Source organism: Sciurus carolinensis, chromosome 9 (assembly GCF_902686445.1).
Source record: "Sciurus carolinensis chromosome 9, mSciCar1.2, whole genome shotgun sequence".
Lineage (NCBI taxonomy): Eukaryota > Metazoa > Chordata > Mammalia > Rodentia > Sciuridae > Sciurus > Sciurus carolinensis.
In genome coordinates this window covers 10930825-10957501 of record NC_062221.1, presented here as the reverse complement: position 1 = coordinate 10957501, position 26677 = coordinate 10930825, and the positions used below count along the sequence as shown (strand labels likewise).

At 39.8% G+C, this 26677-nt stretch overlaps 1 pseudogene; it reads right to left on the bottom strand.

The window, feature by feature from the left end:
- Window positions 1-10489: 10489 nt before the first annotated feature.
- Window positions 10490-26087, bottom strand: LOC124992836 (phospholipid scramblase 1-like; annotated as a pseudogene).
- Between the last annotated feature and the right edge of the window lie 590 nt (window positions 26088-26677).

Sequence of the window (26677 nt, the reverse complement as noted above, 5' to 3'; positions counted from 1 at the left end):
AAGGATTTCTGTTTGGTTTTTTTTCAATATCTCTAACTCTTTATCGAAATGATCTTTTGCTTCCTGTATTTGTTCTTTTAACTGTTGATTGGTGTGATCATTCAGTGCCTGCATTTGCTCTTTCATCTCATCATTCAATGCCTGCATTTGCTCTTTCATCTCATTGTTTGCTTCCCTGATCATTTTAATTTTGTACATTCTGAACCCCCTTTCTGTCATTTCTTCTGCCATGCTGTCATTGGATTTTATTGATGTAACATTTAGATTTGTTTGGGGCATTTTCTTCCCTTGTTTTCTCATATCGTTCAGGTATCAGTGGACCGCTAAGATATTGCAGATTTCCTCTATTGACTTATAATGTCCCTGAAGATTTCTAGCATATCCCCTCTTATCCTTCAGTAGCCTGAAGTCTTAGAGGAAGTTGATAATGCAGTGCTCCACAAGGAAGCTGCCTCTCTAGCGATGGTGGCCTTCAGGTGGGGTATATACCCTGCTAGTGGGCAGAGGTGCCTCCACTTGTTGACCAATGGTCATCCAAAGGGGAACTAGGCAGCGGGCTGACTCAAGGCCTGTTTGTGCCTGTGTCTCTGGTTTTACTGTCCTTGTGGAAAAACCTCACCCGGCAGGGAAGACTCACCCGGTGGGGAGGTCTCGCTGGTCAGTTCCCCTCCTAGAGGTTCCCTTCAATCTACAACTACCACCTGGGCTGGGCTGCCTTCCTCTGCAACGTTCCCAGGGTCCCGGACCTACCTCCTGGGCCTGGGAACCTCACCCTTTGCAGACGAGTCTCCTTAGGCTGCCTCTCCTGAGAGAATCTGCCCAGAGTACTGGAACCTGCGCTCCGCCCCTAAGCATGTCTGTGTGCGGCTCTTCCACCAAGAAGCCTCCTAGGTCCTGTGACCCTGCTCTGCACCTAATCACCTGGCTATGTGGCCCCTCCTCTGAGCAGCCACCTGGAGCCCCGTACAGTCGCTCGAAGTCCCAGCAACCCGCCGCATGCCTCTTCCTCCAGACAGCCGCCCGGTGTTCTGGTGCGGTCACTAGGAGTCCAAGCAACTCACTGCACGCCTCCTCCTCCTGCCAACCGCCCATAGCCCTGGGCAGTCACTGCGAGTCCAAGTGACCCACCCTGTTCCTCCTCCTCCTCCGGGCAACCCCCCGGTGTTCAGGAGCGTTAGCTTTGAGTCCAAACAACTCACCATTCGCCTCCTCCTCTGAGCAGCCACCCAGAGCTCTGATGCAGTCACTCTGAGTCCAAGCGACCTGCAGCGCTCCTCCTCCTCCTCCTCCAGGCAGGCCCCGGTGTTCAGGGGCGGTCGCTCTGAGTCCAAACAGCTCACCGCACAGCTCCTCCTCTGGCAACCACCTGTAGGTCTGGTGCAGTCACTCCAAGTCCAAGTGACCCGCCACGCTCCTCCTCCTCCTCCGGGCAGCGCCCCCCCCCGGTGTTCAGGAGGTTGCTCTGAGTCCAAACAGCTCACCGCGCAGCTCTTCCTCTGGGCAGCTGTCAGGAGCCCCAGTGGTTGCTCCGAGTCCAAGCGCTGTGCTGGGTGGCCTCCTCTACGATGATCCCAGTTGTCCGTGTTTACTGCTCCAGCGGGGGGAGGGATGTCTCGTTGGGCAACTCTACTTCACAAAGTTCCCTGCGTTCCGGGACTACTGCCCCATCCGGGACGCCTCCCCAACGGGAGAGACTCACCTGGCTGCTTTGAGTTGGTCCCAAGTCTCTCAATATCTCCTCTTTTGAATCCTGAGTCCTGGAGCAACATGAAATGCAGCCACCCTCTATTCCGCCATCTTGAAACCCCCCTTAAATAATTTTTTTAATTGTAGATGGACACAGTACCTTCATTTTATTTTTTCATTTTTTGTGGTGCTGAGGATTGAACCCAGTAACCCCCCATGTGGTAGGCAAGAACTCTGCCACTGAGCTACAACCCCAGCCCTACTTGCACTGATTCTGACTTGAGTCATCAGGAGAAGGGAGAAGTATGGGAAACTTGGACACTCCAGAGACCATGCAGGTCAAAGTTCTTCACATATCTCAAAATCTTTCTCTACTCTCTCTCACTTCATTTGTTGAAAATTTTTTCTCAAGACCTTTCCCCCATAGATACTTGTAAGTCTGTCTATGTCTACTCTTCTAAATCTCTTGATTTTAGTGCCTATCATTCTACAAGTATCAATTCATATAATCCACAGAAACATGAAGTTAAAAACTTGCACAGTAACAGGTCTGTGACTCACATACAGTGAAACAGGACAGTGCCACAAATGGAGAAGGAAACAAAAATGAACACCGTTAGATAACCTGGGCCTCAGAGACGATAGTCCTTACAGTGTTTATGGCATGTGTCTTCTTTATTAAAGTTGGTCCATGTGTCAGGTGCCCCATTTGCCGACATGCAAGCCCAGAACAGAGCTTGCATAGCTTCAGGTGTAGCTGAGACCCAAACCGGGCCCGGTCAGACTCTGCTATTGCTCTCAGGATACAGCCTGAATTTCTGCCTGTCCTTCATTTATCCCCCCTCTTTCCATCACCTACAACACTCTCGGAAACACCAAGCTGGTGGTCTAGCCACGCTACAGATCCCTTGTGTGGCCTCTGCCAATGTTCTTTCCCAGGCTGCAAACATTCTTCTCCCTGCTTCCTTTTTGCCCAGCAGATGTTCTTAGTTTAAAACTCACTTCCTCCAGGAAGTGTTTCCTGACCATAGAACTGGGTCACGTCCATTATGTTCACTTCCTGGGGCACCTTGAGCCCCACCAGAACATTTTCGACCTGTATGCCTGTGCTTAAGCATCTTGAATATAATAGGTCATTGAGACCAACATGCCTACCAGAACCAATAGTCCAGAGCAGGAGCTTTATATGTATTTATTAAATGACAGATGATTGACTTTAGCTTCTTAAAATCAATTTCGTAGGTTTGGAATGGTGAGGATGGAGATGCAGATGAGGTGGCAGAAGCAGCTGAAGATGATGAGGATAATAACATCCATATCATGAACCAGAAGACTGATAAGATGACCAAACAACAAAAAGGAAAAGTTAAATTAAAACCTAATAATAATAGTAAAGAGCTGTCATGATCTATCTAAATAGGTTTTCATTTCAATTCTAAGGAATTCAATGATTCAATGTCACAAATAGATTTATATGAATTATGAGTGAATCTTCACATGCACACAAAAATAGCTTTGAAAAAATGAATTTTGTAAGTAAATCCTCTTCTGCATGTGATCAGCAATACTGGGAGAGAATTCTGGCAGTAGAATGAGTGGAAATGTGTTTAGTAGTTACAAAGTAGACCATGATTCAATTTAATCCAAAAAGTCTATCCAACGGAGAATTTCTGTAAGTCATTTCTAGACAAATGCTGTCTGTTGGCAATACTTGACTAATGTTAAAATGTTTCCTACCAACTAAGTCTCTAAAGAAATTTCTATTGTGCAAAGAATTGGGTCATTATTTGTTCCCTATCATAGACAGACAGAGTAACCTCAATACTAATGACAGGAAACCAGAATCCACAGGCAGAAACCAACTGCTGTTAGTAGGCAGGCAGAATTTAAGCATGAGTTTTCCACATCTAGTCAAGTTCCAACTTAGAAAAATACATGAGCTATCATTTGGCATAAATAGGATATTTTCTACCAAAGAAATCTTATAAGTAGAGGGGAGTTTTACTTGAATGTGTGGTGTGGGGAGGAAAATTCAGACTTCTGTGGCTAATTGGCTCCGTGGAGCACATCCTGTGTCTCCCTGCTTATAAACTGAGCCTCAAGTTCAAACCCTGTATTGTCCACTTGCATCTCTTCTAGTTTCATGATCAAGAATTTTAATCCCACCTCAGTGGCTTGTCACATTTGGAGGATGTGAGGTGAAGAAAGGAAAGTCGATGTGTCTCTGTCCAGTTGGCATTCCACCCTTCTTTGAGAAGGGAGTCATCTCCAGGCTGCCATCTTGTGTGTGGGCTTCCTTTCTCTCCACAGGAAAGAAGTAGTGCTCATCTTAGGGTTGACAGTGAGTGTTACGTGTCATACAAAGTCATAACACCTAAGTCCAGCCTGGCCCTAAATTTTGCATTGACTGGAGCCACCACCCTGTTTTGAAAAGCGCTGATCATTATCAACCCAAGGCCTTTATTGTTTTATACTTTGGTTCTCCTGTGGGGACATGCTCATGTCCCTGGGTCTGCAGCAGATCCCAGTCCTAACAGCGACCTTCTGAGTTGGATACTGTTATCAGCAGACAAACGTATGATGGACAGCGAGGAAATTAAAGCAGAAGGGTGGACATGGAGCTCCAGAGAGACAGAGTCATGTGCAGGAACATTCTCCTAAAATAAACAGGAAGCCAGTTTTTGTCTGGGAGGGACAGGGCCAGGGTCGAGCAGGACACAGAAACTTTGTTTTCCCTTCTGGCACTTGACACCCCGAGAGTAACTGTGCTCAGCAGCATTTCAGATCATAATTTCCCAGGTGATGGTATGAGTTCTCAAGTGAGTTCCTTCTAACTAGTTTAAAATTATACTAGCTTTTGGGGGGCGGGGACTCGAGCTCAGTTAAAACCTTAATATCTGGGATACAGAGAGCAGCAAACTAACAGGAAGTCAGAAGCCTGAGTAGACCAGTTGTAGTTTTTCACTCTGCTTCACCAGAGACCCTGAATCCCATGCAGAGGAGAGACGGGGGAAGAAAGAAGACAGTCATTCAGTCGCCACAGAAATGTCGGGTCCTTGAAGCTTCGTTTTGGGTTGCTTCGGGCACCTGACCGCTACCTTGGGATGCCTCTTCTCTTCTCTAACTGGCACGACCAATAACCCTGGCACCCAGCTGTGCAGGTGCCCCCTCCCCTTGGCAGGCGGCCTGTCCCAGCATGAGCTGCGGTGAGTGCCCCGGTCACAGCTCATGGCTGGACTTGGCCGCTGGCGAGCTGGAGGCTTTGGGAGCTCACCCAGACCTGCCTCTCCTGCACCTCCCTGCCCTGCCCTGGCCTCCTCATCTGCCAGTGGAGGCCCTGGGGTTGTTGGGGCGCTGCTGCAGCTCACGCCCGGGGCGAGGACAGGGGCTCTGGTGGAGCTCTGCTGAGGGTGACGGGGGTCTCCACGGTTTACTTCCTGAGCCCTCTTGTGCCCGGCACGAGGCAAATCGTGGGCTGCTCACCTCCTCCTCAAGGCAAGCTTCCCACAGGGCAGCCATCCCGGCCTCTCTGATAGGCGCAGGTCCCAGCTTGTGCCCTGGTGCAGGTCCTACCACGAGGCATCACGTGCTCTGGCTCTGGAGAGGGGAGAGTTTGAACAGGAAGTGGAGTGTGGGGGTCCTCGTGTAACCGGGTGAGAGCCGAGTACCTCCCGAGTCCAGGGACCACACTGTGTTTAAAAAGAAAATCACATATGCAAACGTCCATCAGTGAGTTTCTATTCCAGACATCTGATTATTTTTAAAGATAATGTGATTGACCACTGTTGCAGTTCATAACCTGTAAATGAATATATTTCTTCTGTTTAATTAACACATGAGGGCTGGGGATGTAGCTCAGGTGGTAGAGTGCTTGCCTCGGAAGCACAAAGCCCTGGGTTCGATCCCCAGCACTGCAAAAAAAAAAAAAAAAAAAAAAAAAAAAAAAAAAAAAAATTAACACATGATTAATCTCATACTTACCATGGTCTGGAATTGTTAGAATGTAGGAGCTAAACATTTCATGTGGAAATAACAACTTCTAACATTATAGCAATAGTAAAATTTTAGAGAAAGTGAATGTTTGTTTTTTGGGTTTTTGGGGTGTTTTCTTTGGTACCGGGGATTGAACCCAGGGCACTCAACCACTGAGTCACTCTGCAGCCCTTTTAATATTTTTATTTAGAGGCAGGGTTTCACTAAATTGATTAGGGCCTCACCAAATTGCTGAGACTGGCTTTGAATTCACCATCCTCTTGCCTCAGCCTCCTGAACTGCTGGGATTACAGACAGGCATGGGCCACCATATGTGGTGAAAGTGAGACTTTGAGCTAAGTGTTTCTTTGACAGAGAATCATGCTTTGTTTAATGAAAATCATTTAAAATTGGCAATTTAGTGTCTTGTTATTATGAAAACTATACTTACAGCAGCATATGGATTAACTGGAGCACTTAAATATAATGTGATTTTATAAAGAGAAAAAAATTTACTTTTTCTTAATAATATCCATGTTACGTAGTATTTATTTGATCATAATGGCAAAAGAAACAAAGTATTTTTCTTAAAAAATTTTAATAGATTTGTTTGCAACACAGCATTAGGCTTTTTGTATGAATCGTAACTGGATTTAATGGTTATTTTTATTAAAATTGCTTTAGTAAGACTTTATTTTGTTACAAATTATAGAGAAGAGATTGAACTTCACAGCAGTTTTGCATATAAAGTTTCATTTCTAGATGTAAAATCCCCACGTCCTTTTCCCACATTCCTAGTGAAACTCCACACAGGTACATGCAAACATTCAAAAGCCAGTGAGACAGAAAACAAACTCTAATAAAACAAAACCGCACAATGAAAGGTGTAGATATTCCAGTTCATTTCATTCAGATGTGCGGGATTTCCACAGAGAGGAAGGCACTGGGTGGCCAGTTAGATGGTCTCAATCAATACGCAGCCTTTGAATTTTCTGAGGATACTTTCACTAATCCACTACCACACTCCTACTTTTCATTGCCGGCCTCTACCTGATTCAAGGAACATGAAATCCTAGAAAAAAAGAAAAATGCAGATGTGAGTTTTCATCAGTAAAGCAGGGATGGATTCTCAGAGGCGGAACACAGGGGACTGATCACACACGGTGAAGCATCTGCTGAGCAGCAAAAATTCAGAGGAGAGTGTATCCAGGAAAGACTGCGGCCCCCAAGCTCTGCGAACAGCTCTCCACTTCATAGCAGTTTAATCCTCTCTTTCCATCTGCATACTGGCCTCGGAATGAATTTATTTGATCCTCTGTTAATTTCTGTGAGGGTCATTTTTTCTCATCCCCCTTGAATTCCTCCTATTTAAATATTTCTTCCTGAGTGTTTTTTAGTCCTTCTCTAGTAATATGACTTTTATCATGACTGGAGTTGTAGGTGTAACGAATTAAGAAAACAATGCCATTTATAACTGTATCAAAAAAGAATAAAATGCTCAGGAGCAACCATGGATGCGAGAGATCCATACACTGAAAATTATGAGGCATTGATGAAAGAAATTGAAGATGACGCAAATGAACGGAAACCTGTACGTGTGCATGGATTAGAGGGATCAGTACTGCTAAGATTTCATATGACACAGAATAAAATATAGATTCACAGTGATGCCTATCAAAAACCCAATATCATTTTTCAAAAGATAGATCAAACAATCCTAATATTTGTATGGAATCACAAAAGAACCTAAGTAACACAATCTTGAGTAAGAAGCACAAATCTGAAGGTTTCTCACCCTGATCTCAACACATGTTGCAAAACTACAATAATCCAAACAGTATGATCCTCGTATAAACACAGGCATACTGACCAATGGAACAGGTGAGAAAACCCAGAAAGAAATCCATATTTCAATGATCAATTAATATTTGACAAAGATATCATAAATACACAATGGGGAAAGGACAGTTCTGTCAAGAAATGGTGTGTTTGAGTCAGCTTTTTTAGGCCTGTGACTAAAAGACCTGACAGGAACAATTTTAGAGGAGGAAAATTTTATGTGGGGGCTCATGTTTCAGAGGGCTCAATCCACAGACAGCAGGCTCCACTCCTTGGGCCTTGAGGTGAGGCTGATGAACATCATGGCGGAAGAGTGTGGCAGAGGGGAGCTGCTCACGTGATGATCAGGAGGCAGAGAAACTCCACTAGCTAGATACAAAATATATACCCTACAGCCATGCCCCAGGGACCCACCTCCTCCAGCCACACCCTACCGGCCTTCAGTTATCACTTGGTTAATCCCCATGGGGGATTCATGCAGATTGGGTTAAGGCTATCATAATCCAATCATTTATCTCTAAACCTTTTTTGCATTGTCTCCAGGGGACTCCACATCCAAACTATAACTTGGTGCTAAGAAACTGGATAGCCACATGCAAAATAATGAAACTAGGCCATTATCTCCACAGGATACTAAAAATAGCCAATGCAAAATGGATTCAAAACTTAAATGTAGACTAGAAGAAAATGTAGGAGGGGAGTTCCATAACATTGGTCTGGGAAATCATTTCCTGGATATGATCCCAAAAGAACAGGCATTTGGTGGGAAAAGCGACAAATGGGATTTCATCAAATCAATAAGCTCCTGTCCCACAAAGTGAACAACCAACGAGGGAAGAGAGAACCCACAAGTTGAGAGAAAATGGTTGAAACCATACATCTGACAAGGGGCTAAGATCCACATTGAACAAAGAACTCTACTAAAGAGCAAGAAACGCATACAATGATTAAAACTGGCCAGGGCTGTGCATATATACCTTGGTGGTAGATGCTTACTTATGCAGAAGGCCCTGGTTTGGATCACCAGCACCACACCCACCCACCCACACCCACCCAAAAAACAGGCAAAGGATCATTTTTCAAAGGAAGGCATAGGAAAGGCCAATGGATATATGAAAAAAGGCTCAACATCACTAATGATCAGAGAAATGCAAATTAAAAACCCAATGAGATATTACCTCACCCTTGTTGGTATGGCTATTATAAAAAAGTGTATTCAAAAGGAATATTCCTTTTGGTGGGGATATTAATTAGTATAGTTGTGGAAAACAGCTCAAAAATAATTGACATACAATCCAATCCATTTTAGATGTTTATCCAAATGAATAGCCAAAGATATATGCCAAAGAAATATCTAGACTCCAACAGTTATTGTAGCATTATTCACAGTAACAGAGATGGGGACCCAACCTAAGTGCCCTTCAAAAAATAGATAAAGAACTATGTGTGGTGGCACATGCCTATAATTCCAGCAGCTCAGAAGCCTGAAGCTGGAGGATTATAAATTCAAAGCCAACCTCAGGAACTTAGTGAGACCCTGTCTCAAAATTTAAAAAAAAAAAAAAAAAAATTAAAAAGGGCTGGGTTTGTATCTCTATTATTAAGTACCCCTGGATGAAATCCCCAGTAGGAAAAAAATAGATAAAGAAAATATAATTCGCATACAAAATGGATACTATACAGCCTTAAAAAGGAAATTCTGTCATGAGCAACATCACACTTTGTGAAATAAACCAGGGACAGAAAGAAAATTCTCACAATCTCACTTATGTATAGTACCTAAAAAGGCTGAACTTGTAGAAGTAGAGAGTGGCATGGTGGTTCCCAGAACCTGGGACTGAGAAGGTGGACTCTGGAAACGGGTGAGGCATCAGTTTCCAAATGCGCTTCGCTTAGGATGAACATGTTTTACTGATCTGTTGCCCAACACTGAGACTGTTATGGGGCGGAACTTAAGAATAGACCGATCACCACTGAGAAGTTCAAATTTGAGAGTCTTTATTAAGCCTGTGGCTGACTGTCTCACACGATGCCCCAAAAAATGGCTATTGGGAGAACAGACCTGACCGCAGGTTTGTAGGGGTTCTTATACCAAAAATCACATCAATCATAAGTGTCTGTTGCTATAATTCCAAATTACAAACTAACATCATGAGATCATCAACAGAGGGGGAAGTGGGTCAAAATGACCCTTACCTAGGCGCAAACTAAAGAATGATTACTAACATCCACACAATCACTGTTCACATGGTACATTGTTTAGGAGCAATAGGAATCAAAAAAGAGCGATTTTTTGTTACATAAGAATTGTCATTTTGTATTGCTAAACATGTCACACTAAGTAACTGATGATGGGCACAGAGGCAGGGTGTTCCCATGGGAGAAGCTTATTTCCTACATAACATGGAGTCTCAGAGCAAAATGAAGTCTGTCTGGCCCATAATATTCTCATGGAACCAGATCTGTCAGCCCATCACAAGATCATAAGTAGTAATAGCATTGCAAATTTCAAAATTGTTTGTTTTTGTTTGGGTTTTTTGTTGTTGTTGTTTTGTTTTTGTTTTTTTTTTTGAGAATCATTGTCTGTCCCACGTATTTCCTTTCACTTGGTGTTTATAGCTAGAGGCTTGTTTGGATGTACATTCTTACTACAGGATTACACTTCAGTAGTAGATCATTTCATTTAATAAGGAGTCAAGATAAAATTCCCATGTTTCACTGTTTTATTCCATGTAAGTCTAAACTCAAATTCTTCTCCTAAGCATCAACTTTATTTATTTATTTTTAATTAAAACCCCCAAACCAGGACCACTGCAGTATATAAAGTTCTTTTCTTCTCATTGGAAAGTGCCCAAACTCTTTGGACAAAAAAAGAGGCATTTATGAATCTGAAGTTTAAGGATTGAATAGAATTTCAGAGGTAGGATTAAGTGAGAATCCTTGAATAGAACCTGCTCATTTAAGGTCATCTTAAAATGCACACTTCACTGAATCACTTCAGAGTGATACTAAAGAAACCACCTACAACCAGGACCTTTAAGGACAGACTCACAATGAGGAAGCAGGCACCAAGTATCACGACTTTCATTTTCACATCAAGGGCTATAGGAAACTAGATCCCAAAGTTATCAGTGTGTGTTAAAAGCTCTTTCACAAAACCAGCCCACTGCTTGGAAATCTTGCCAATCACAGTTTGTTCATCAAGAGATTGAATCTGAATTGCAGAACAAAAAAAACAAAAAAGGTACTCTTAAGTCTAGAAAGCTATTAACAAACCTACTTTCAACTCTGGAGTTAAATAAGACAATTATACAATCCAGATTGTATAGAATATTGTAAATAGTTTATTAAAATTATGTACTACATATATAATTATGAACATTATATCCTTCATTGAATGCACTAGGCCCCTGTGCATATTTATAGATATGTGAAAAATTACATCATCATACAGAAAAAGGATAATTATAAAGTTTTGCTGAAATCTAACATTTTGTTTTACTTTAAGAAAATAATAAATCATTTGAATTGATCCACAACAAAGTTGAAGCAGAAGTGGATAAAATTTGGAAATGTCTCTTTGATGAACATTCTAGAAGCTGTTGGAAAGTAACCGAGTAAACCATCTATGGGATTTCTACTTTAAGAGGCACAGAGAGTATACATAGGCTGAAAGTTTAAATATTTGTGGGGATTTATTACCTTCCACTGTTGGGAAACATGGATTGCTAATAACCAAGGAAAGAAAACTGGCAGTTTTGAGTGAAGGAAGTGACCTGTAAGCACCTTGGTGAGTAAGGTCCTTTAGGTCAAGGGTGGGACAGTTGAATATCAGGTGTTTGTGGGGAGGGGGGGTTGGAAAAGAAAAATGAAAGGTGTATGAATCAAAGAGCCCCAATGTGAAATTCTCCTATTTTCGTAAAAGGAAGAATTGTAAAAATTATGACTGAGTAAAGTTGAGGATCTTCATGTAGAGTGGATCCAAGTGTGTCCAGACAAAGGCATTCAGCCAGGTGGACAGGCGGGTGTGCATGTCACCAGCATTAACCAAGCTTCCTACACTGGGAGTTTTGCCCACGGAGGATGAGTCCTTTTCAAATCTGAGCAAAGCACCCCAAGTGCTGGACACATCCCCTGAAGGTCGTGCTTCAAGTTGGGACCAGCTAAACACCTATGGGGAAATTAGAAACCACTTGACTCTTTTTTCTGAGTACTGGGTGAAATGGGTTCTTAAGAGTCTGAAATAAACTTTTCATGGAAACTCAGATTATTGTTCACCGAGTATTTATTTCATGTTCCCTCTGAAGTCCAAAGCATGCCACTGCTCCTTGGCAGCGAAGCTTTGCTTTACCTTCTCACTTGTTTGAATAAGGAATGTTCACAGATGTGACATGAGCAGTAACTTAAAATGTGGCTAAGTGGTTTGACTCCATATCAGATAAAGAGCCACTAGCAAAACAGGACCCAGATGACCTCTCTTCTACAAATCCAGAGTGAACATTCCTGGATCAGACCTGAGGTCAGCTGAAACCAGAGCCAACTCTCTGAGCCCAGATATATCCCCAGAAAACAGCTGACCTGCAGACCCATAAGCATGTGACGAGGTATTTTGTAACCTCTGAGTTTCAGGGGTTACTTGTTATGCAGCACTAGTGAGGCAAAATGGACTCATGAGATCCCATCTTGCATACCTTGGTGTCCTCTCTGCTGGCGGCTGTCATCTGAGTATTTAGAGCAACTAATGAAAATCTTCCCTTTTATTTTTTAAATTTAGTTTAATTTTGAAACATTTTTATAAATGAAAACAATCCAGAAGATAACTTATTTACCAGACCCTGTCAACTAACTACTAAACTTAATATTTCCCCATTTTGATACCTACAGCAAAAAATTAAAAGTTCTACTAAAATTTATGCAAGAAATAGGAAATATAATTTTTATAGAGGAGAAGAACACAAATAACTGAACAATTATAAGCAATTGATGGTTGATGAATTTTTTTTTTTTTTTTTTTTGCTAAATTCTAGATAACATTTAAAAACCTCAAATTCTCTAGAACAGTCTTTCAACTTCTGGAAATAAATTGGTGCTTGTGATGCCAAGGGAAAGGTATTAAGTTTTTGTCCCTGCTTCTTGACACACAGGGCTGCTAAAAACCCTGTGACTTCCCCAGTGGTAAGGATGACAGGAGAAATATTGTTTTTTTGGTGTTGGTCCCAGGTTCCTGGCACATAGCTTCAAAATCCGGGACTCTCCTGAGTGAAGTCTTTTGTGCATTAATGAGATGGTTATTAGGTGTGGATCTCTCACAGCTTCTCTTCTGCATAGAGGTTGGACACCAGAAAGATCTAGTAGTGACTGGAATGTTGGATTTCAGTCCCACCCTAAGCTCCAGTGATGAGACAGGGGCTGGAGACTGAGTTACACACCAGCAGAGAATGGATTAGTCAATCATGGCAGCTCAGTGAAAATTCCTATAAGCTCTAAAGGCAGATTCAGAGACTCTCCAGAAGGGTCTTCCCCTACTCCAAGGGCTGGGTGCCCTGAGCTCTTGCTCTGCTCACCTCTTCTGAATATTCATCTCCATTCTTTATAGTAGCCTTTGAAATAAACTGTTAACACACGTGAAGGGGACTCCTGGATCTTATGAGTGGTTTCAGCAAATTTTCAAATCTGTAAAGGGGGTTGTGGAAATCCCACTTTATCAACAACTGGTCAAAAGAGCAGAAAGTTTTATATTTATTATTAGCGTCTGAAATCGGGCTGTCTTTTGAGACTAAGACCTTAGCCTGAGGGGTCTGTGTTAATGTCAGCTAGTTAATGTCAATCTTGAACTGAGTTGGTATCTGGAGAGTTGGAGAATTGGTTGTTGTGGGGAGAAAATGCATACATTTAATGTCATAAAAAAGAACCGTGTATTACGTAGTACTAAACTTGTAAATCCATCAACTTAATACCACAGATAAAGATATTTAAAAAAGAATATCAACGACATGCAATGTGAACATCATTATTCATAAAGAACACTGGAACAGAGAACCTACGTGTGTATCAAAGGAATGTTCCACAATATAGCATAAAATACTAGAATATCTATGTGATTCAAAACATCTGATTATATAAATGGTAGCTTAAAAGGCAATTTCTAAATTACTAATTCAGTGTTTCTATATAATGTTAAGTATATGCATTGCATGTAAGGCTTTTCAATTATTGGGTGATATAATCCTCTTAAAAATCTTGTAAGACATTTAGTATAATTATACCCAACTTTTTTTTTTTTTTTTTTTTTTTTTTGCGGTGCTGGGGATCGAACGCAGAGCCTTCTGCTTGCGAGGCGAGCACTCTACCAACTGAGCTATCTCCCCAGCCCCATTATACCCAACTTTTATATGAAAAAATTGAAGTGAACAAGGGTTAAGTAATTTGTTTAAGGTCACCCAGGCAAGAATTTGTGGAGATGTGTTTCAAATCCAGAAAGTCTATCAGAGTCTGAACTCTGAACCATTACATTGTATTTTTGAAAATTAAGTAATCAGTCCCAATAAAAATCTGTCTGAGATCATTGAACAATGAATGGCTCATGAGTCCAATCTAGCTGTTTTGGGGAATGAAATTCTCTTAGGTATCAGCTATTTCCATTCTACAAACATTATCTGTACCTACATTCTTGTCACAATGATAATCATATGGTCCACAAACTCTGAATACCTTCTGTCAGGGCCTTTTTCAAAAAAGAAAAATATACTGATGCATCTAGGTAAAATAGGAACGGAAAAATGCTATGAAACACTATAGCAAAGAGTTAGAATTTTAAAACATTTACCACTATTTCACCAGCATCTCCATTATTACCATTTCATTCAATGGCTTTGCTATTGAAAATAGCCTGGAAGAAAAGGAGGTGTTCGGTGTGGATACAATAGAAGAGCTACCAATTATCCCATCTATATTGAGATTTTGTACATAGAAACTCCAAGTAAACAAAAGAGAAACACCTCCCACACTGGAAAGCAGACGTGTAACTAAATGAAAAGTAAAAACACAATTTTTCTCAATGTTCAAAATAAACACCCAAAGTATAAACATTTCTCTTTAATATCAATAAACACCTAAAAGTTACTTTGGAATAAATTTAACAAAAAAAGGCACATGTTCTAGATGTATAAATCGATATAATCTTATAAAGGATCCAAAATAAGATGCGGATAAATAAGAGTCATAACGCTTCTGGGATGTGAAAGGCTTAGCATTATAAAAATGTCAATTAAAAACTAGCTAATGAGCTTAACCCAATACCAATGGGATTCTGACTTTGAAAACTGAATGAAATGACCTTAGCATGCACGTGAAACGCAACGTGTTAATAATTATGAAACTGTGATATAAAACAGATCATGAAGATGTCAAGTCGCCGTAATTGAATTACAAGGCACTGCTGGGTCACCTATTGAAGAACTGCTACACTGAATCTCCTATGAAATAAATGTCTCCAGTAACCTGACTTAATAAAAGGATAGAGGAAGACCCCAGAGAAGCATAATTAAGGAGCACACATTGTGCCTGTGCTGACTTTGTTAGAACAGTCTCTGTAAGTGGGCTTTTGCGGGAAGCTTCTGCACATGGTCTAGAACATTCCAGTCTGCAGTGCAGATGAAGGAGAGATCGCTGGGCCTGGGTAATCAGACCGAGATGACAAGTTTGGCACTCCATTCCAGTGTTACTGCACAGAAAACATGTTTAAGTGTTAGACACTGGCTTAGTTTTGTTTAACAAGATTTTGCTTCTCTTTTCCTCATTTAGCATAATCAATACTGACCTTTAACTGGATCAATAAATACGTCTCTGGCCCAAAATAAATATATGAGCACAGTATCTCTCTCTTGAAGTATCTATACACAAATACTTCTTTAAGGTATTTGTTTCGTCTTGTGAAAAAATATATTCTTTTTATATTAGGAAAGCAAACCATCCCATCTGTTAACTCAAAATCAACATCTGCACCGCAGCTACACACCACAGGGGGACCAGTAATTTTCAATACTTCCTCTCTCTTCTCATTTTGAGCACTGAACTTGGGAATATATGGGTGCCAGTTCTGAGTAACGTAATCTATGGGTATGCCCGGAGGAGCTTGAACTTCTATGTACCAAGGAAAAAAAAAAAAAAGAATATTTGTGAATGTAATTATCACTGTCATAACAATAATGTCTACTAGTAACTCTCACTTACTGAGCACTTTTTCAATGCCAGATATTGTTCCACTTCACAACACATTCTTGCCAGGTGAGTACTGCCTTACTAGGTGAGTACTATTCCTTTCCCTCCTTTACAGAGGACCTAACTGAGGAAGACAGGGGTAAACACATTTGCATCAGATTTCTCAGTTCATGGAAGAGATGAGCAGAAATTGAGGCAGACTACATACCTGGTGCTCTAACACATTGATCTCTGCTTATGTTTTTCAAGTTCCCTACTTACAAAAACTGTCTAAATTATTAAGGAACTGTTTTCTTAAACTCCTTTAAAAGCAGTGGCTTATATGTATGCACAGAGCTCTGCTCACTGGGGCAGTTTTCAAACATGAGTGACCATGTTGCTGTAATGAAAAGAATTTTGACTCATTCATTAGCTGGGTGAGCGTGACCATGCCTTACTATGCTCACCTGGAATGACCTTTCCCAAAGTTCCGGGTAAGGTGATGCATTTCTTTTTTCCACACAGTTAATTTTATTTTATTTCTTTTTTAAAATTTTTACAGACTGCATTTTGATTCATTGTACACAAATGGGGTACATTTTTTCATTTCTATGGTTGTGCATGATGTAGGTTTATACCATTTGTGTAATCATACATGTACATAGGGTAATGATGTCTGCCTCAGTCCACCATCTTTCATACCCCCGCCCCCTCTTCCCTCTCATTTCCCTCTATGTATTCTAAAGTTCCTCCATTCTTCTCTCACCCCCCACTCCCACTCCCATTATATATCATCCTCCACTTATCGGGGAAAACACTCGGCCTTTGATTTTTTGGGATTGGATTATTTCACTTAGCATGATATTTTCCAAGTCCATCCATTTATCTGCAAATGCCATAATATTATTCTTCTTTATGGCTGAATAATATTCCACCACAGTTTCTTTATCCATTCATCTGTTGAAGAGCATCTAGGTTGGTTCCACAATCTAACTATTGTGAATTGAGCTGCTATAAACATTGATGTGGCTGTGTTACTGCAGTCCTTTGGATATAAACCAAGGAGTGGGATAATTGGTTCAAAAGGTGGGTCCATTTCAAGTTTTCTGAGAATTCTCCACACTGCTTTCTAGAGTGACTGCACCAATTTGCAACTCCACCAGCAATGTAAAAGTGTGCCTTTTCCCCCACATCTTTGCCAACATCTATTATTGTTTGTGTTCTTGATAATAGTCATTCTAATTGGAGCAAGATGAAATCTTAGAGTTGTTTTAATTTGCATCTCTGTAATTACTAGAGATGTTGAACACTTCTTCATATATTTATTAATCACCTGTATATCTAATGTGATGCATGTAAATGCACTGTTCAACACAGGGCCTTTCCCACCAAACTCTTTGACTCTGAAATTTGTATTAAATTATTCCTATCTCAAATGATGTGGAAAGCAAAGTAATTAATGAATAATTAATGATAGGAATAACTTGATGGGAATAATTCAGCTATCCTCTCAAAGTATACACAGTGTTGAGACCCTGAATAACTATTTGCCTGTTATCTCTGTGTCATGCTTTCTCAGTAATGGCTAAGCTGCAGGCCAGCGGGACTCCACTCATTCTTCCCTGTGCTGGTGTTCCATAATATTCTCAAAGGTACAACTCCATCAATTTTGACCATGCCTGTCCTAGTCATCAGGTATATAAGGTATGAAGAATTCTCTTGTCTCTGAGATGTTGGTCAACCCTATAGGGCAAACCATTTGGGGACAGAGGACTGTTGATCACATGCCTTCCTATGCAGTTGACTGGAGACTAACTATATAGCTCATGGATCACTCTGCCTTTAGATCTCATTTGATTATACAAGTTTCATGAAAAGGGTGAAAATTCTTACTGAACTACTTTACAGACTTCCCTGATAACCACTTACAGAACTTTTGTAGGCATCACGGGAAGAAATAACTGTTACATCGTCGTGGTCTCTTCAGAATTACAACTTCTTGAGCTGTATTAGCAAGAATTTTTTTGGTAAAACACTGGAATACCCACAGCAAATACAAGTGCAGCCATCAGTCTCTCCCTCCGCAAAATAGACCCCTGTTCTAAAGTGGTTCTTTATTTCATATTTGTTATTAGTTTCAAGACTTGTGATGGCTAAAGAGAAAAAGAAGAAATCAGTCACCAGTATGTTGAAAATATTGAATTTGTCTTAAGACATTGTAATGTCTAGCTAGATTCGTTGTGGATGATATTCCAAGTACAAGGGGAGAAAGGACAAAGGGAAATTGTTCAGAGATGTTCAGAGTGAAAAACAAAGCAAAGAGTGCCGCATCTATTTCCTGCCACTCCAACACTTGACACAGCTCTGTTGGAGTAGAGGATCCAACACTTGACACGGTTCTGTTGATCATCCTCCCTCTTGGGGGCCATAGGCATGGCATGTCTCCATGTGTAGTTGCTATTAATAATCAATATATCATCAGAAACATTGGAAAAACATTGGGAAGGTTTTACTGTATTGGGACACAAAATAGTACACAAAAAATTTAGCAGTAATACATAGATAAAATATATGAAAATAATTGTAGCTCTGCTCGAGTTTAGAGCCTGTGATTGCTTTAGTATAATAATTTCTAAATATAGATGGATAAAGAGGCATTGCTCTGAGCTTGGATGCAATGTTTAACCTATGTTGCTTCCCTAGTTTTAATAGTTGATTCTAGAGATACTTTACAGAATAAAAACATTTAGGTTAGTCATAAATATAATTTGTGTTTTTCCTATGTTTAGCCTAATTCTTTGAGAATCAAATAAGATTGTAGTCCACCATTATATGAAATAGAATAGACTAAATATTAACTATAAGTTGATTTCTTTGCCTTTTGTTAATAATAGTAAAAGCTTTTCACTGTTAAAACTGGAGTTCATGGTGGGGGTGGTTTCTCAGAAAATCTAGTGATGTGTTTGCTCTGGAGGTTGGAGGTTGGCAGATCGTGGTGTCCTCGGTTTGGCTGGGGGATGGGGTTGTTTTGTTCTGGCTGGGAAATAGTTTGTTTTGGTCTGGGCTGTCGTACAGAGGGAAGGTGTACTTTGAGAAGAAGCATAGATTGTACTTTTGAAGGTTTTTCTTATTTTAAACTAACCATAAAATGATATAATCATTACTAAAGAAAACATGTATAAAAATGCTGGCAGAAAAATAAAGATGGAGATTCAGCCTCAGACCACTTGGTGTCTCTGTGTGCTGTTTCTCCACTGCGCCAATGCCTCCCATCCCCCTAGGACCCCCGATGGCTGCTAAGGTTGGACCCTGGCAAACAGGAAAGAGGAGTTGGTGGTATAGCTCGGTTGCTAGAGTGTTTGCCTTGCAAGCACAAGACCCTGGGTTCAAATCCCCAGCACTGAAAAAAAAAGGGGGGTGGGGGGCGGGAAGAGGAGAAGATATGTTCATGTAAAAAGAATTTGAGTCATTATGTGAAATATGGAAAAGAAAAAAATGTCACTCTCCTGGTGTCTGTAGGTGGGCACAGTAGTACTGGCTGCATAGATAAAGTGTCCACATAGTGGTGGTTTTCACACGCTATGGAGGGTTTCTGAGATGTGGGCTGTATTTATATTCTGTGAAATACTACATGAAATCAATGGGTTTGAGATTTGTTTCATAAACCATGCTTATGTCTTGTTTTTTTGCCCTTGTATTTGAGCAAAGAGGCAACAGGTGGGGGTTGCTCTCCATGTCCCCATGTCAAAAGGCAGAGAGTGAAAGTGGAAGGTGGATAGAGCGTCCCATCAGGCGCAGGGCACCCTTGGTCAGCTCAGCAGTATGGTTGAGAAGTGGGAGATGGGTATTAGGCAGGAGGGAAGGGACAGGAACAGGCTGGGGAACTAGGGCTTCAATTCAGAATATCTAGACCACGGGCATCCCGAGGTGACCTCTGCACCTCCTGTGACCCGTCACTTCATGGGAGAAAAGGAGGGTGATGGATGCTGACACCAAAATGTCCCCTTACCAAAGGACTTTCCACATGGGTCCACAGGGTGGAAACCTTATGTGCAGCCAGAAGGGACAATGAAGAGTCGAAATTGTCCTTCACAAGTCCTTTCACTGTAGACTTCCTCAAGGATTTGGGGGAGACTCAAAATGGCCTAGACTTGGCCTTTAAAGAACCATCCCTAGTCTCAACATCTGCCACAATCTAAGGTTTCCGAAAAGGCTTAAAACTAATTTTAAAAATTAGATTTATTTCTGAGAGGGCATCTGTTAAACAACGTGTTGCTTGATTATGTAGCTTAATCTCAAAACTTTTATACCCGGATCTGTAAAATGAGATCGACAGTCTTTCAAAATCTCAAGTTTCCTTTCAGTTACATGAAAAAATGAAACAAAAGAATCTCCAGTTTTATTGTTAGCATCTATTAAGTTTTCAGTTAGACGAAGGTATAAGTGCCTGTCATAGTCTCAGGTGCCAAAAAATAAACATACACTTCTCTTTTCTTATTACTCATAGTAGATGAACTTAAAGACATCTCTTTTTAAAAGTAAAAGAATTATTATACTATACACCATAAAGATGTGCAAATATTGTATCTCAGAATATATACTCAAATCTTTTTGGGGACAGAGGATTTCTTTGCTGTGTAGTACTGTCCTGCATACTACAGAAGTACTCTTAGCACTACATATTAGCAGTGCCCTCTCTTTACTATAGCTATCCAAGAGTGCTCCACTCCTTGACTCCCTGCTCCCACCAATTGGAAAGATACACTGTATGGAGAAGAGTCACCTCCACTGAGAATTACTGCCAGCAACTCGTGACCTTTACCTGAGCTCATCAGGAAATAGCTATGTTAAGAACCCCCAACCACCCCCGACCCCCGCCACTTTTGAATTTTCCGAACTTCTCTCACTGTCTTATGCTCTGGGAAGGGAAGAGCTAACTGCAAAGAACTACTCTTCCTCACAGGACTCAGATATAACTTGCTGTTCACACTTTCTCAAGACTCCCATAAGACTTGTGGACAGCCGCCTTGTTTACCTGCATCCATAAAACCTGCTTACACCTTTGATACATTCCTCATTAGTGAGTGTTCTCCCTACTGTTAGTCCAAATAAAGTTGTATCCCTTTATTGGTTAAAAAAAAAAAAAAAAAAAAAGAATTAAAAACTACATTGAACACATATACTGAAAAATATATAAAGCTTATATTTCTAAAAAATAGAATTGGAGTGCTATATAAAATATAGTGACTGGTTTTTTGGGTTTTAGAGTCCCAATAATATATCCCATAGAATGGAATATTTCTAAAAATTCAAAATACAAATTACTTAAAAAGTTGTTCCTTTTCTAAAGAAAAAAGTATTTTAGAGAATGGTAACCACAGCAAAACATTACAAATGTTGAATTATTCATATTATAAGCAATTTAAATGTGAAGGAGGACAATTATGTATTTTGAAAAAATTCATTACTCTGATTGTACAGTTCGTGTTCTAATTTCCACCAGTGGAAAAGGTGAATATGGGTTTAATGAACCAGCAGAGTTTCTATTATGTCCTAATATGTAGAAGGAAGATACCATCATTCATGCATCGACCAGGGTCTCTTTCCCTGGCAAACATCCTGAAGCATCCTGTGCCTTCCCAGGTTTTTTCCTGAACTTGTGGGCCCTGGATCCCAGGAGGCATCTGGATGCACTGGGCCCTCTCAGGAGCAGAGGCGCTCTTGCAGGAAGAGGGCTCAGACCTGTGGTGAGCATCTGCCAATCCTGCACGGTCCCCATACCCGCTGCCAACCCTCAGCCCATGGAACGCACATTCCACAGGGTTCATTTCATCTCCCAAGAGAAACTGTGGGCATGCACAACAATTTTTCCAAGACATCCCCATTTGAATTCCAAAGATCACTCACTTTGGAAATATACTAACGCAGCTGAACTACTGCTTGTGATTATGTGCCATTCTCAGTGATCTCAAACTGGGAGAACAGAGCTGAGCTTTTAGAAACCAGTAAAGTGATAAAAACTTTTAGAGTCACTTAGAGAGAGAAGAGCAAAATTAAGTCTTGATTGTTTCCTTCTGTTAGTCTCTACATTGTAAGGACAGATGTCAGTCATAATAACATTTACTATTTTAACATTTACCATAACAACATTTAGTACTGTAAATAACACCTATTGTAAATGTTATTTGATTAGAAATGAATTGCTGATAACATTCACGGTTTGATTATTCTGAAGAGACATTTGCACAGAACTAGGTTTACAATCCCATGTCATCTAAAGTATTTGTGGGAGCTCATATACTTTTCTCTGCATAACCTCTGTCTTTCTAGAAATGTGATGAATACAGTGAATACATACCTTCCAAAAGGTCAACTTGCTAATGAATCAAGTTATATCTACTATAGTGAAAAGAAAATTAAGAATTCAAATGTTTCAGCCAATCAATCAATATTCATATTTTATTGTTTAATACTACATGTTAACATTTATTCATATCAAATTTCTATTATAGTTTGTTATTTTTTAGTATAAATTACAGTTAACATGTTTTTAATTGAAAATATGTATTTGAAAATATTCACTATTAATGGAGACAAATTTAGGAGAATTAAAATTCACTTACTCTGGAATCTATAAAAATTAGAGCAAGTGCTCTTTTGAGATGAGGTATATGAAATATGAATACTTTTTAATCCACTTAAAGAACTTTTTCTGCAAGTTTCAAAATTATTCTTTTAAGTGTACTTGATATCATTTGTGGTAAGATTTCAGCAGTATTTTATGACCTTGATTTTAAAAAAATACGTATGTTTTCAGGGTATTTTATGGAGAAATGTGAGTGGTTAAATACTCTTTGCACTACTCAAGTGCATTATGAGAAATTAAGCTGGTAAAAAAGAGAAAACTCATTTCCCCAAACTTCGATTTTTATCATGGAATTATCTTTTTGTGTATAGATCAGACATATAGAGCTTCATAGTGCTATTTTACTTACCTGATTACTAACCCAAAGCAAACCTCACATTGCCGAGTAAGCTATCATATAGTACTGCAAAATCCAACATTTCTTTCTACCTTGTTGTTGATATTTATAAAAATGAGTCCAATAATAAACACAGTATTGATAAAAAATATAATTTAATAATTATAAGAATAAGGTCACCATGTTATGCAGGAAACATTAACTCTCTTTTTGATACCACTTACTGAAGCTGAACTCTCTAGGATTTATAAAAAGTTTTTTTCAAATGGCAAGGAAATTATTCAGTATTAATATTAAAAGGCATAGGATCCAGAATCAAGGTACCAGGATAAAAAAAGCCAGCCCTGCTTCCTTAGGTTTTAAACACTGAGCAAGCTGTTTATTGTCTCTGGACTTCAGTTTCATCTTGTGTAAAACAGAATAATTATAGCTTCCACACATCACAGAGTGTAAGGATTCACAGAGTGTAAGCCTGCATTATGCTTAGAACAAAGCCTAGGAAATAGTGCTAAACAAATGTCTGCTTTTGATTTTAATCACAAATCATATCCAAGTTATAGAAAGCACAATTAGCAAAGACACGGATATTCTGTTTCAAAGTGAACTGAATCTAGAAGGGTTGGAGTGATCTATTAACCAAACATGATGTTTACCATTTCCAAAGATAATTAATAAAGAGAAGATAATTGCTTTATCATTATAACTAATCATTTTATCATTATACTTTCATCATTTTATTATTATTATAACTAATCTGGGTAAGTAAACTAGAAGCCCAGTTCTGTCTTTATGAATATTTTATGTATTTGAAATTACCTGACTTAAATATTCTAATCCAGGTGGGCAGTTCAGTAGAAAAAGTGGCACAGGCACCCAGGGTGTCCACTGGGCTGTGAAAAGCCAGCTGGTGGGAGTAGGAAGCCAGCCTGGGGTCTTGGGTGGCCACTCTTGGTGCCTGAGAAGCCACCTTGCAGCTCTGGGTTGGCAGACTGTTCTAAAGTTCCTGAAATATGACAAGGGGAATAATTTGTAGTTACACAGAAAAATGGAATTGCAAATCCTTTCCGAATTACTTAGCTATAAATTAAACTCTCCACTCAGAAATCCTATGTCTGTGAAATGTAAAGTGTGATTTTATTTTTCAGAGCTTTTTATATGAAATATACTTGGTTTCACATCCTCCTCTACTTTGAGGACGGTGGCTATGCACAGAGTTAACCCAGAGGCTTCCCTTCTGCTCTTTCCATCTTAGGTGGAAAATATGCTTTAATACTTGAGAATGTGAAAGAGCATCAACAACGGCAGAGAATAAGCTGTAAAAAAGATTCTGGCTTGTCTTCATGAAAAATGGAGTTGTCCATTGGGAAACCCAAATAAAGACTATGAGTCAGTATTTCTACTGACTTTCCTTCAGTGTGGAAAGCTGTTTGGCAGTGTTCACAATACAGCACTTGCAAATATCTTTGAACTTCTGTACAGGAATGGGAAGTATAGAAGTCAGAATCCAAAGTCTCAGGGAAAGGATCATTCTGGTTTGGTTTAACTCAATCCCTTCCTTGTTGCACACAAACACAACTATGTGTCCTGTGAAAAGGAATAATTCTGAATTACAGCCAATGTTGTATTCTATTGGTATAGAACAAGGGAATGTTTGCCTCCATAAGGATATTTGACAAAGTCTATAATCATTTTTTTTTTTTTTTTCCTTTTGGTCACAGTTTGACAGAAAGGTAAGACTGGCATCTGGTAGGTAGAAGCCAGGGATATTGCTATACATTTGGAAACACCCAAAACGTTTCCCAGATAATGAGAATTGTTCAGTCCAAATATTATAGAAAGCCCAGTATGTAGAGAAAAGCACATCCTTCCTGCTAGTTCATTCCAAGTATTTGTCTGGGGTTTCAGTCTGTAGAGTATTCTCTTCCTATGTTATTTTCAATACTTAAAAAAAAAACCAATTATAATATTTTGGTTAGAAATTTAAATTTCACAATTTTGTGCTATCAGTTATTTGAAAAATGTAATTTGGAAAACAACAAAGGCAAAAAGCTGGAGCAGCATTTGGTGAGTATTTATGAAGCAGAATAGAGGAAGGAATTTGGTAAGTATATTCTTCATATTGCATGGAAATGTGAGTTGACAGTGCTTCTTCACGGGCTTATTTTTTTTCTTTTTACTTTTTTTATTTTTACAGACTGCATTTTGATTCTTTGAACACAAATGGGATACATCATTTCATTTCTATGGTTGTGCACAATGTAGATTCACATTCGTGTAATCATACATTACATAGGGTAATAATGTCTGTCTCAGTCCACCATTTTTCATACTCCCCTCCCCCTCATTTCCCTGTACATAATCTAAAGTTCCTCCATTCTTCTCTCACCCCTCATTCCCCCACCCCCATTATATATTGTCATCCACTAATCAGGGAAAACATTCGGCCTTTGGTTTTTTGGGATTGGCTTATTTTACTTAGCATAATATTCTCCAATTCCATCCATTTATCTGCAAATGCCATAATATTACTCTTCTTTATGGCTGAATAATAGTCCACAGAGTGACAACTCCTGAGGAACAGAATATAATTTCAAAAGCCTGTGGTCCACAAGATTACAGCACTGAGTCATACAAAATACTTAGAACAGAAAATAAATTGAATGGAAAACTGAAAATGAATTCACATAGCACTAAAAAAAATAAATTTCACAAACATTAAAGATCATATTAGCAACTTATCAATATCACTTTTGGATTTCATCCTTTTTAAAATGAAAGAATGTTTACAGATGATTGGTAACGTGACAAGATCTGTTGAAGAATGAGGAGAAATTGTTATCGCTCTCTGGCAGCTGACAGTTATCCTCAGGTAGAAAGAAAATAAATTTTCAAAAAAGCTTTTGGATTCACCTGAGAGCAAAAACACATGAGGTAGTCTGCAGGGTATGAGGCAGTTACTTTGGGCAGATAGAATTCCTGTTGTGACCCAAAAGATGACAAACTCTAGTGAGAACAGTTCCAGGAGGAAGGAAAAGAAAAATGCAAAAACCCCGACTTTGGGAATGAATGTGGTGTGTTAGGAAAACAGAAGCATCAACAAGAGAATAGGAATGACTGTCAGCAGTACAGTAGGAAACAATTCATCTCTGGGGTCCTTAGGAAGGAGCTGGTATTTTCTTCTAAGTGTGATTGGCAGGTATTGGAGGATTCTGAGCAAGAAGGTGAGATCTGTCATATACATCTCACAAAGGTTTTAGAAATGCTGAACGTTAGGCCCTAAACACAGATACAAATGACAACCTTTCAGAAATATTTTAAAAAAAGAAAGAAAACTGCATGAGGAAGACACGTTAACCATAGATTTAATATAGGGAGGAAAGAACACAATTACTTACTTTGCTTATCCATGGTTTACACAGTTCTGAAAAAGAAGATGTGATGTTAGCACAATATCTACAAGTTTATAGTTCAAAACTGACTGTTGAAACAAGGTACTCTAAAACTACACAGTGACATTCATGTCATTGTCCTCTGTATTAGTGTGATCTAGCCTCTTCCAGTCCTTTAAACCTTTGGGTCTGACCCTATTTCCCATGCTGCTTCTGAGTAGAACTTCAGAAGATGTTGGGTAACCCACAATGGCAGACACTTTCTAAAAGGCTTTGGGGAGAGGATCCGATGATGCCGAAAGTTATGAAGGGACACTGTGAGCCTATGACCCCAACTGTGAACCAAGCTAAAAAATGCAGCCTTCATGACCTACACATCCAATGGAAGTATGTGGTCCAGCGTGCCGCCTCTGAGCTGGGATCCAGGTACAGACCAGCAGGGGAGCAAGAAAGGGGAACTCCTGGGGAACCCTGTGTGACTGCGGATAGAAGTTCCACATCCCATCGTCTGTTCTGCACAACTTGCGCAACAAATATGGAAAGGCTGGACACACTTTGTGCGTGCGAGTCCTTGTCTAATGAGTACCAACTAAGACATTCAGCACTGAC